Source organism: Sus scrofa, chromosome X (genome assembly GCF_000003025.6).
Source record: "Sus scrofa isolate TJ Tabasco breed Duroc chromosome X, Sscrofa11.1, whole genome shotgun sequence".
In the NCBI taxonomy this organism is placed as follows: domain Eukaryota; kingdom Metazoa; phylum Chordata; class Mammalia; order Artiodactyla; family Suidae; genus Sus; species Sus scrofa.
This window is the reverse complement of record NC_010461.5, coordinates 35,249,146-35,259,830: the sequence shown is the minus strand read 5'-3', so window position 1 is coordinate 35,259,830 and position 10,685 is coordinate 35,249,146. Positions and strand designations below refer to the sequence as shown.

At 50.0% G+C, this 10,685-nt stretch overlaps 1 long non-coding RNA gene across 1 annotated transcript; it reads right to left on the bottom strand.

The window, feature by feature from the left end:
- LOC106506943 lies at positions 1,966–8,162 on the bottom strand. The gene is made up of 3 exons (XR_002340680.1): positions 8,007–8,162; positions 6,935–7,047; positions 1,966–2,125 (listed from the first exon to the last, which is right to left on the bottom strand). It is a non-coding gene; the product is annotated as an uncharacterized LOC106506943 (long non-coding RNA).

Genomic DNA, 10,685 nt, shown 5'->3' with positions numbered 1-10,685 from the left:
AGGATGGGATGGGCCCCTCTGGAGGAGATGCCGTCGATGCTCTGCCCTCTTCCCTCAGTGGGTGGTTTCAGGCTGTCTTCCCAGATGCCAGTTTCTGTATCTCTTTGCCCCATGGCTTTCTAGAAACGGTACAACACTCCTCTGCCTGTGTGCCCAGAGCAATGACCCCCCACCCTCAAACACCGCCCTACAGCAATGACCAATGGGGCTTGATGCATAAGAGCCCAGCTCCGTTGGGAGGGGGGGATAACTTGGAGGAGTGTGTTCTATGCCAGTGCGACTCAAAGTGTGGTCCCCGGACCGGTGAAAAGCTAGGAAATGTTCGCTACTCCTTTACTTTGAGAAAAGTATGCCAAGAAAGAGTCTTGGTTTTGGGAACCATTAGAGCAATTTGACCTTGCTGTGGCATCTGTATTCGTACTTGACGAAAAATATCCATCTACAGCGGATTGATAGCAACACCAACAAGCCTGGCCTTGACCTGGATACCTTGAGAAGCACTGATCTTGCTCTTCCCTAGCTCCCCCAGTGGGACGAAGCTCCAGCTGCCGACAGTGCCAGCTGGCTTGATAACGCATCCGTTATTGGCTGCCTTCCCTTCGCCGTCTCCCTTCCCTGCTCCCCTACCAGTGTTTCTCGCATTTCCCAAATAAATGACTCATTTGCACTCATGTCTTTGTCTCGGGGTTGGCTTCTGGGGCAACCCAAACTCAGGCACCCACCTTTGGCTCCGGCTGCCCACGCTGCCATTGGCTGCTCAGGGTGTGCCCCTGGGAGCCCCTGGACCCCTTCCATGAGGAGTTAAGTAGCCCATTAAGGATGATAAAGTTATCTGCCCACCTCCACATTTCTTCCCGCTCCCACGGCCTAAGGCCAAGGTCATTGCCCTCACTGCCCTTTGCTTCTCCAGAGTCACGCAGACTGGCCACGGCTGACGGAAGACGTGCTTTCAGGCGCTGGGCAGCCAAGAATTGCCGACATTCTGGCTAATATTGAACGCCCTCCTCTTCACCTCCAAGACCAAGGCCACTTCGGGGGCCAGGCGGCTTTGAGGGAAAGGTCGAAGGCGTTAATTTACGGGCCTGAATGGCAAGTCAGGAAAAGCTGTTCTTTTGCTGAAGCCACTTTTGCGTGCACGTGGAATGCTTTTGTTCAGATATAAAGTGCCCGGGCGCAGTCTGTTCTGCCCCGAATCACTTCCATGTGGCTCAGGGCCTCCCTGGTCCAGAACGCTCTTAGTCCTGGTGGGCGGTGCGCTCTATCTGGGGTTTGCTCCTTAGCTGTTTAGGGATGTCTCGATCTGCCTGCTCAGGCTGCAAGAGGCCCCGCTGCCCATAAAAACCCCGCATTTCTAAATCATTTCTCTCTCTCAACTCTGGTCCCCAGGACTCCTGGAGGCCGGAATTAAAACCAACTTGAAATCTAATTTTTACTTCTCCATCTAGCAACTTCTCTCCCTTTGGTGTTTTGGTGTGTCTGTGCAGGCACTTGGGACATCCTTGTTGGCCATCAGCTTCCAGCGCCCTCCCCTCTTCAGGGGACTCTGGCATGGAATGATTCTTTCTCTCTCTCTCTCTGCTTTTTTTTCTGGCTGTACCCTTGGCATGTGCAAGTTCCCAGGCCAGGGACTGAACCCATGCCACAGCAATGACCCAAGCCACAGCAGCGACAATGCCAGATCCTTAGCTCGTTGAGCCACCAGGGGACTCCCATGAAATGATTCTCTTGAAACTCTTTTTTAAGCTCTGCAGTCAGTGTCTGCCTGGCCCAGACTGGGGTCAGAGGTCGGCTGCAGGAATGGGCACGCTGGCCCTGGTGAACGTGTCCAGCTCTAGGGTGGGGGGTTGCTGTCAGTAAGGGATGTACATTTCCAAATCCTTCGACGAGGGTGGGGGTGAACCTAGTCCCATGCCACGGATCGTGGTGGTGCCAAGGAGTATAGCCGTTTCAGACGGGCTAGGGAGAATGAACTGTGATATAAAAAGTAAGAGCTACTCACTTACCAGGCTGGGAGGCTGGGGAGAGGTAGACGCCGCAGCTGACTGGGTTGCAACTCTGGCTCTGCCTCTTATTACTGGTGTGGCTCTGGCGAGTACGCTAACGTCTCTGGCTTTGCATTCCTTTGCTGTGAAAGGGTGAGAATAATAGCACCTGCTTTATGGGATCGTTGGGAGGATTTGATGAGTTAGACTAAATGAATGTTATGCCTCATACTGTTCGCTCTACCACCACTAGGAGCGCTAGGACTACGACTCCTCCACCACTCTGTGATCTGCAGTAGAACTTACAGAGAGAAAATAGAGTTGCAGGGATCAGAGAAGGCTTCCTGGAGTGGGGGGCTTGAATTAAGCATGGGAGGGCCGGAAGGAGGATAGGACTGCGGTCAGAGAGCAGACTCGCAGGGTGTGTTATCCAAAGATGGCGGCCAACGATATCTCCTAACCCACAGATTCTTCCACTCTGTTATTTTAATGCTCCTCCCATTGAGAGGTGAGGTCTATGTCCCTTCTCCTTGATATGGGGTAGGGGGCTTGGGGCTGCTTCAATCAAGAGAATACAGTGGAAGGGGTCCCGGGTGACTGCCGAGGCAGCATGGTAACATGGGAGGCAGCGTCTTCTTTGTCACTGAATCACTCGCACTTGGAGCCCCAGCTGCCATATAAGCAGTCCAGCTACTCCGAGGCTGCCATGCCGTGAGGAAGCCCAAGCGGCATGGGCTTCCTGCAGTAGGTGTCTGGCTAGCAGTCTTCGGGTCTTCCCAGGTACCAGACATGTGAGTGAAGGTGCCTTCTGATGCTCCCCAATTCCAGCCTCCAGCTGCAAGTCACCCCAAGCCTTTGGGGCTTCCTGGCTGAGGCTTCAAGCATCCTGCAGCAGAAACAAACCATCCTCACGATGCCCTGACTGAATTCCTGACCCACAGAATCCATGAGCATAAAAAGTAAGTTGTCGTCTTGAGCTATGACATCTGGAGCACTATGTTATGCAGCAACACTGCCTGAAGCAAGAGGTGAGAGGTCAACTCCAGTGGCAGGGCCAACACGAGCAAAGTCACTGCAGAGGTCACAGTGAGCAGGCTGCAGGGAAGGGCAGCAGGGAAGGAAGCCATGCCTCCTGGGGCCTTGTTCCTTCCTACCCCTTATCCAACACCATCCCATCATCCTAGAACAGGTAAGTACGATGCAAGGTGAGCCACGGAAGTTCATGAAATCATCTGAGCAAAGTGAGGAACACCAATCTTGCTTCCATTTAATCTTTGACAGCTTGCGAAAATAGCAAAAAAAAAAAAAATTTTTTTTTGCAGTAAATAATCTGAATAAAATTCATATGAATTTTATGATGAATTACTATGAAATGAATTAAAAAGCCTTGAGGGCTGACACTTAGAGGCACCCACCTCTCTCATGGAATCAAGGTTTGTCTTGGGTCAGGGCATAGGAGTCAGTCTGTTTGGGTTCAAAGCCTACCTCTGCCATTAACAGCTGTGTGACCTTGAGCAGATTACTTACCCTCTCTGAGTCATTTTGGTCATACTGTACATCAGGGCTGGGTATGGGTACTGGAGATCCCTGGCATGAGAAATGGGAGGGGCCCAGCTTGAGCAGAACATGTGGGAATGACAATCATGGCTTCCTCTCTGTTCTGGGTCTCAGACTAGATCAGGTTCTAGAAAATCTCTCAGGGATGGTTCTGGCAGCCTGGGCCTTCAGCCCTCCCCAGACTCACAACATCTCTCATTCCTACGACTGATTCAGCTTTGGGTTCCACATCTCTAATCAGTCCAAGAGGCTGACAAGATAACACAGAGGTCAGACCATATCCTGTCTTCCTCGCTCCTCCTCTCTCGGTCCTCCCTCTTCCCATTACAATTCAAATGCTCTCATGCATGGTGATGGCTGTGAGAGGGAGGGTGTTTTCATGGGAGGACATTCACATGAGCAGGGCCTGGATCCCAAGACAACCTGTCCCCAAAGACTCCTTACCTATCTATAATGCTAAGCTCGTCTGCTAGTTACTGCTGCATAACAAAATGTCCCCGAATTTGATGACTTAAGACATCAGCTTATTATTCGCTCACGATTGTATATATTGAGCAAGGCTTGGCCAGAACAGCTCATTTCTGCTCTGCCTGGCACCAGCATGAGATGCTCATGCAGCTGGGATCGTGCAAGAATGACTTGACTTGATTCAGATGTCTGGGGCCTCAGTTCCCACTGAGGGCTTGGCTCCTCAATTTTCCTGCAGGTGGCCTCTTCATGTGTGGTTAGCTTGAACTTCCCCACAGCATGTTGGTCTTCAGGGTAGCTGGATTTCTTACATGGTGGCTGACTTCTCCCAGAACACGAATGTCGAAGCTGCCAGGCTTTCTCCCTGGGAGTGGTTCCCTGTAGCTTTTGATTCTGTCTTCTGAGTCACCTTTCTTTTTTTTAATAATAAAGACTCCTGTTTGTGTCTGAGTAGCTTCATCAGTCTGCTTCTTCCCTTTAGGAAACTGAAGGCTCAGAGGCCTCTTTTTATGGTGAACTGTCTCTGTCCTTTTAGTTCAAGCCAATGTAATTCTTTTCAAAACTTAGTGGGTTTCCTGTGTATCAAGTTATATTCAACATTCTCACATTTCTTTGAGACAGGTCCCTCCTTACCTTAGGCTGTAAGACAGGGCCGTAGGACAGCATCCTTAAGATTCTTAGGAAACATTTTGACTACATGTGGTAGTTTATAAGGCACTCATCAAACCTTTTGAGAGCTCAACAAAGGGTCTTGTGCCTGTACCTTCTGTCTAATCTTAACCTGATCCCTCATTTTACTGGTAGCCTGAACGCCTATTAGTACTTTGAGACTCCTGCCAGAAAGGAGCATGGACACAATTTTATATTTGAAGCCAGCAAGTCCTGTTTCTTCACATTTTTTAATCTAAATTCTGCTTGAAAATGGAATAGTTCTTATAGGTCTTCTATATTCTTCTGTATTTCATTATTATGCATCCACCGTTTTAAATTGTTAGTGAGGTGACAATAGAGATTTTGGATAAAGCAGAAAGTAGAATGGCTTTGCAGCAAAAGAGGGTAATCCTGGGAGTTCCTGCCGTGGAGCAGAGGAAACGAATCCAACTAGGAACCACGAGGTTGCGGGTTCGATCCCTGGCCTCGCTCAGTGGGTTAAGGATCCGGCGTTGCCTTGAGCTGTGGTGTAGGTCACCGGTGCGGCTTGGATCTGGCATGGCTGTGGCTGTGGCTGGTGGCTGCAGCTCCGATGAGACCCCTAGCCTGGGAACCTCCATATGCCTCAGGTGTGGCCCTAAAAAGTGGAAAAAAAAAAAAGAAGAAGAAAAGAAAAGAAAAGAAAAAAGATGGTAATCCTTCTTAGGAGCTATTAAAGCAATGCATTTTGAACAGTGGTGCACAGGCCACATGCTTTGGCATCATTTTTGATGCTTGTTAAAAATCCACATTTCCAGGTCACCAGTCAGAGATCTGAGTCAGAAGGAGCTTTGAGGCAGGAATCTACATTTTATGGACATTCGTATGCCCACTATGTCTGAAAAAAATTGTCTCACATTAGGCTCTGCAGACATCCATTTTTTTTCCCACTTGTGTCCAGATTCTAGCACTAGATCTTATCTCTCCTTCTCCTCTTGCTCCCTTTATGGATCTGAGTCCGAGCAGCAAGCAGATGGCACACTCAAACAGGATCTGCGTTTAATCAAGAGACTGTTTACAATGGTATGAGCAGGGCTTAAAGATACCAACCAAGCATGGTGCAGGACGTTTGGTTAAGCAAGGGTGGGGAGCTGTCATCCCCGCTAGGGAGGGCAGAGAGAAGCTGTCTGAACTTGGAGCACCTCAATGTCATCTGGTCTTTTCCCTAAAGAGTTCCTTTCGCATCCATGGGTCATTTGGCGAGAGAAGCCTGTGAAGGGGGTCTGGGGCTAGAGAGTGGGACCCTTACTCACTGGGGCCAGTTGGGGATGAGGCGCCTCATTATCAGGGGTCCCAGGGGATCCTGAGGAGATGACTGGCCCCAACTGTCCTCATCTCTTTGGCCACTGCCTTTTCAGGATTTCCCTGTCTTCGGCAGCCTTGGAGGCCCTCCTATCTAGGCAGGAAGAGGAGCCAATAAATAAATTCACACGAAGGTGCCACAGAGTGATAACAGCTAATCCCTTCCAAGGGCAATTGCTCTTGGAATAAAAGGACGGATTTCGGATTCTGCTCAAAAGAAAGAGTGTCTCTTGGAAGACGACCACTCTTTGGGGTGGGCATGGGAGTAATTTATGGGCAGGGCTGCCTGAAATTCTTCAACTCGGCCCCCTCTCCTGCTTTTCTGTGAGTCCGATTTTAAGCACGTTCCCCCAAAGGCTTTCAAAGGCTTCTGTTTATGGAAGCTCCATGAGGGAAGGGCTAGCTCTGTCTTTTTTGTTCTTTGATGTATTTCAGAGCCTGACAGGGAGCAGTGCCCGCTAGGTGTTTGATGAATGAATGAATGCATGAATGAGTGAAATGTCTTCCCAGGAACCTGGCTCTTGTCTGCAGCGAGTCGCGCTTGGTGCCGGGCCCCTCCCCTGCAGTCTTCCCTGTGGCCTGCCTGGGATTGAGCTGAAAAATGATTTTTCATACACGTCGCCCTCATTATAACATCATCCCTCAGAGCGAAGCTCTCTGACCACCCTGAAGACCTGTATTTAATGTGATGAAAGGTGATTTAATGGAGTTGAGGAGAGCGAAGCGGAAAGCGGACAGCCGTGGCAGAAAAGCGGAGCAGGCTGTCCCTCCAAGGGGAAGCAAGAAAGCAAGAAAAAGGGGGAAAAAAAGCCCACGCCTTTCCCCAGAAGACACTAGAATAAGAAGGCGCTTTGGTCAGCTCCATAAAAAGACAAAAATGGAAGCCAGGTTGGCTCAGAGCAGGCCCCCTCCCCAGCAGCCGATAACTAACTTACCATTTATTTACCTTCGAGCTGATTATGTACCGGGTTGAGGCGGGCAGGGAGATTTTATTGACATTTGGTCTCCCATCACACGTTTTTGCGACAGGCAGACATCAGGGACCGAGCTGCAGGATATTAAAGGATTTGGAAAAGTTATCAAGGAATGGGACATATTTATCAAAGCCACAGTGATATTAGAAAGCTGGGCTGCTGCTACACCTGGGTCTGTTACTTGATTAAAAAAATAATAATGATTCATCCTCTGGCTGCCTTTTGCACCTGGGTGAATGCTGAGCAGTTCTGCGGGACCGTCCTGGGCCAGGGCTTTGCACATAAAGACCCTCTCTGGGTCTGGCAGAAAATGGTGAGTGATCCATCACCCTGGCGGCTGGGGCTCTGCACCTGCACCCATGCACGTGTAGGTGTGAAATGGTGCATTCAGCTGCAAGTTCCTTTGGATGTGCTGCCTCGCCTCCCCTGGGCTGGGCAGGTGTCCTCTGAGCATCTTTTCTTTCCAAAGAGGGCTATTAAGATTTGGTTAGTGGGAGTTCCGTCGTGGCTCAGCGGAAACGAATCCGACTAGCACCCATGAGGACAAGGGTTCGATCCCTGGCCTCGTTCAGTGGGTCTGGGATCTGGCGTTGCCGTGAGCTGTGGTGTAGGTCTCAGACGTGGCTTGGATCTGTGGTGTAGGCTGGTAGCTGTGGTTCTGATTCAACCCCTAGCTTGGGAACCTCCATGTGCCGCGGTGTGGCCCTAAAAAGACTAAAAAAAAAAAAAAAAAAAGTTCATTAGTGACTGAAGGGTTGCAGCAAATGGAGCCATGTGAAGTGTCCATGGCTTCTTCAATGGCTGTTTTTCTGGTGAATAGCAATTATATAATACAAAACCTCTCCAACTTCCAACACCCGGCAAGTAAGAATATACCACGAGTCACCTCTATTTAGTTCTCCCCCCAATTTTTCCACATGAATTATTCAGTGTATGACTGTTTCAATATGTCTGTCTTTTTTTAAAAAAAAAAGTTGCTGGATGAACTTAAAGCAGCAAGAGGAAGCGCCTGCATTGCAAAAATGATACTCACCTGCATATTTATCTTAAAAGGAACGTCTTTAATGCATTCACTCGGGTGAAAGTATCATTAACAGCAAAGACTGACCAATGGCCACCAGGATCCAGGGGGTTAATCTGGGTTTTGCCATCTGATTCCAATCCATTCAGACCCGGCTATAAATCGCTTATATGTCTGTGTGATAAAAAGCAAATATAAATTTTCAAAAAATTTAACCTTGCATGGTATATAAAGAGAATACATAATATTCTCGGGCATAAATATGTCTCAAGACAAACTCATTGTGTATACTCAGAATACATAATGGATTTTACCGAGACATATTTTTCTCCAGCAAGAAAAAAAAAAAAAAAAAAAAAAAAAAACAGAAATTCTGCAGTAAACTGACAGCATGGTTTCCACAACTCTGAGCTGAGTTGCATCCGCCACTTGGGGCTGTCCACCCGAGGGACTGGGGAATCTCTGAAGACTCTCGGTGCCTTTTTTTTTTTTTTGCTTTTTAGGGCCGCACCCATGCATATGGAGGTTCCCAGGCTACGCGTCCAATTGGAGCTGTAGCCAAGGGCCTACACCCCAGCCACAGCAACACCAGATCTGAGCCACGTCTGCAACCTACACCACAGCTCACGGCAACGCCAGATCCTTAATGCACTGAGCAAGGCCAGGGATCGAACCCGCATCTTCACGGACGTTTCGTCAGGTTCTTATCCCACTGAGCCACAAGGGGAACTCTGGATTCTGCATTTATAAGAGCCCAGCAGGCCATGCCGACGCTGCTGGTCTGAGGACCTCACTGTAAGTAGCCAGGGTCTAGGTTCCTTTCCAGAACTGATGGTCTAAGACTTTCACCTCTGACTGCACATTGCCATCCACTGGGGGGAGCTTTAAAAAATGCCGTCGCCCAGCCCACCTCCCAGACCGATGAAATCTGCATCTCTGGGGCGGTGACCCAGGCCACGGCATTTGTTAAAGTTCCCAGGGGATTCCAAGGCGCAGCCGAGGTCAAGGAGAACTGGTCACAGGCTCCCCGTGGCTTCCACACACGGAGCCAGCTACGTTGAAGTTTGTCACCCTTGTACGTGTGCTTGTGACAACCCACTACATATAGCAGGTGCGGTTCTCTGACGAAGTGGCCTGCCCTGGGTGACTGTACTCACAGCCCCCTCCGCGCACAGGTGAGGAGCCCGTGCGTCCAGGAGCCCCAGGGTTTGTGGACTTCGAGTGATGGGCTGACACTGGCGGAACTCTCTCTCGGTGCCACTTCTTTCCTAAAGGCCAGATTAGTGGCCGCAAATGCAGATGCCTCCCTGGGCCCGGGGGGGCAGCACAAATCATAAATCAGAGCGAGACGTTCGCATATTTTTCCTCAAAGAATTGGTGTTTTTTCACTTTTTTTTTTTTAACCTGTGGTCATCTTTTCCTCTACATTCCTTTTCGGTAGAGACATGGGGAAAATGTAACTATTTATCCACTCTACGAAATGCAGTGGGGCGGGTGAAAAGGTGAGTCAGACTTACAGAGGGCCCGAGGGTTGTCCAAGCACACGCCGCACTTGTACTTTCGCAAATGTACAAAAAAGAGGTCCACGCAAGTGAGCAGTCCTGAAGGTGCGGCTTCATCGGCCTCGTGAGATACAAGAGCGCAGATGGGATCATCACACACCTCAGGCCCAAACCCTGCCGTAGAAATGAAAGCAAACACTGAGGAGATGGCTGGGGAAGTTGAAGCCAAATAAGTCCACGGAAAAAGATGAGACACTCTTCTTTTGTGACCTTGAACTGTGACAGCAGCCTGGAGTAAGACTCGGTGGACCTGGACCCTCACCAGCAAAGTGTGGTCCGAGGACCAGCACGCATTGGCACGGGAGCTGGCTAGACGCTCACAATCTCAGGCGCTATTGGTCAGTTAGTTCATTGGCTCCCTCCTCCCTCCCTCCCTTCCTCCCTTCCTCCCTCCCTTCCTTCCTTCCTTCCTTCCCTCCTTCCTTCCTGCCCTCCTTCCTCCTTCTACGCTTCCATTCAACAAGTATTCTCTGAGCGCCCCCTCTAGGCCAGGAGCTGTGACCTGCTAGTTAAATGGGACCTGCAGAGGTGATTAACCACTTGGCTTTTCCTGCCTCCCAATTTTCTCTCCTTCCTTCTTCCCCCACCCCCGGAACACACACCGCACATGCAGCGGGATGGCTGGTTGGAGAAGCTTTGCTTGGGACACAAACCTACTTGTTGGATTGCAAACAGCCAGATGGGTGTGTGTGCCGGATTCCTGAAAGAGCCTGCCATAGGGTGTGGGGTTGGAGTGCTGGGGAGGGGATGTCCCCGCAAGTTTATTAACACTGGGGGACAGTAGCTCGCCCCTTTTGAGAGTGCAGGGTTTTGAGAGGCACATGGAATGACTGCCCTGAATTTCCGCCTTGGGTCCCTCGGCCTTTAGGGAACACCTCACTACTCAATCCCCTGACCTGAAATGCAGGGGAGCGAGGGTTAGGAGTTTGGGCTCCCAGATCTGATTGCTTGGGCAAGCGAAGGTAGGAGAAGGTGATCCCCTTGGGAAACATAAGCAAACATGGCTGCTGAGGCCATATCAGTCACTCACAAGTTAGTAAGAGCTAGTCTTACAGGGACGCTTGGATGTGGTGAGGGGAGAGGTGTGAAGTTACTAGGGAGGGGGTAACTGTTTGAAAGGGTGCTGGTC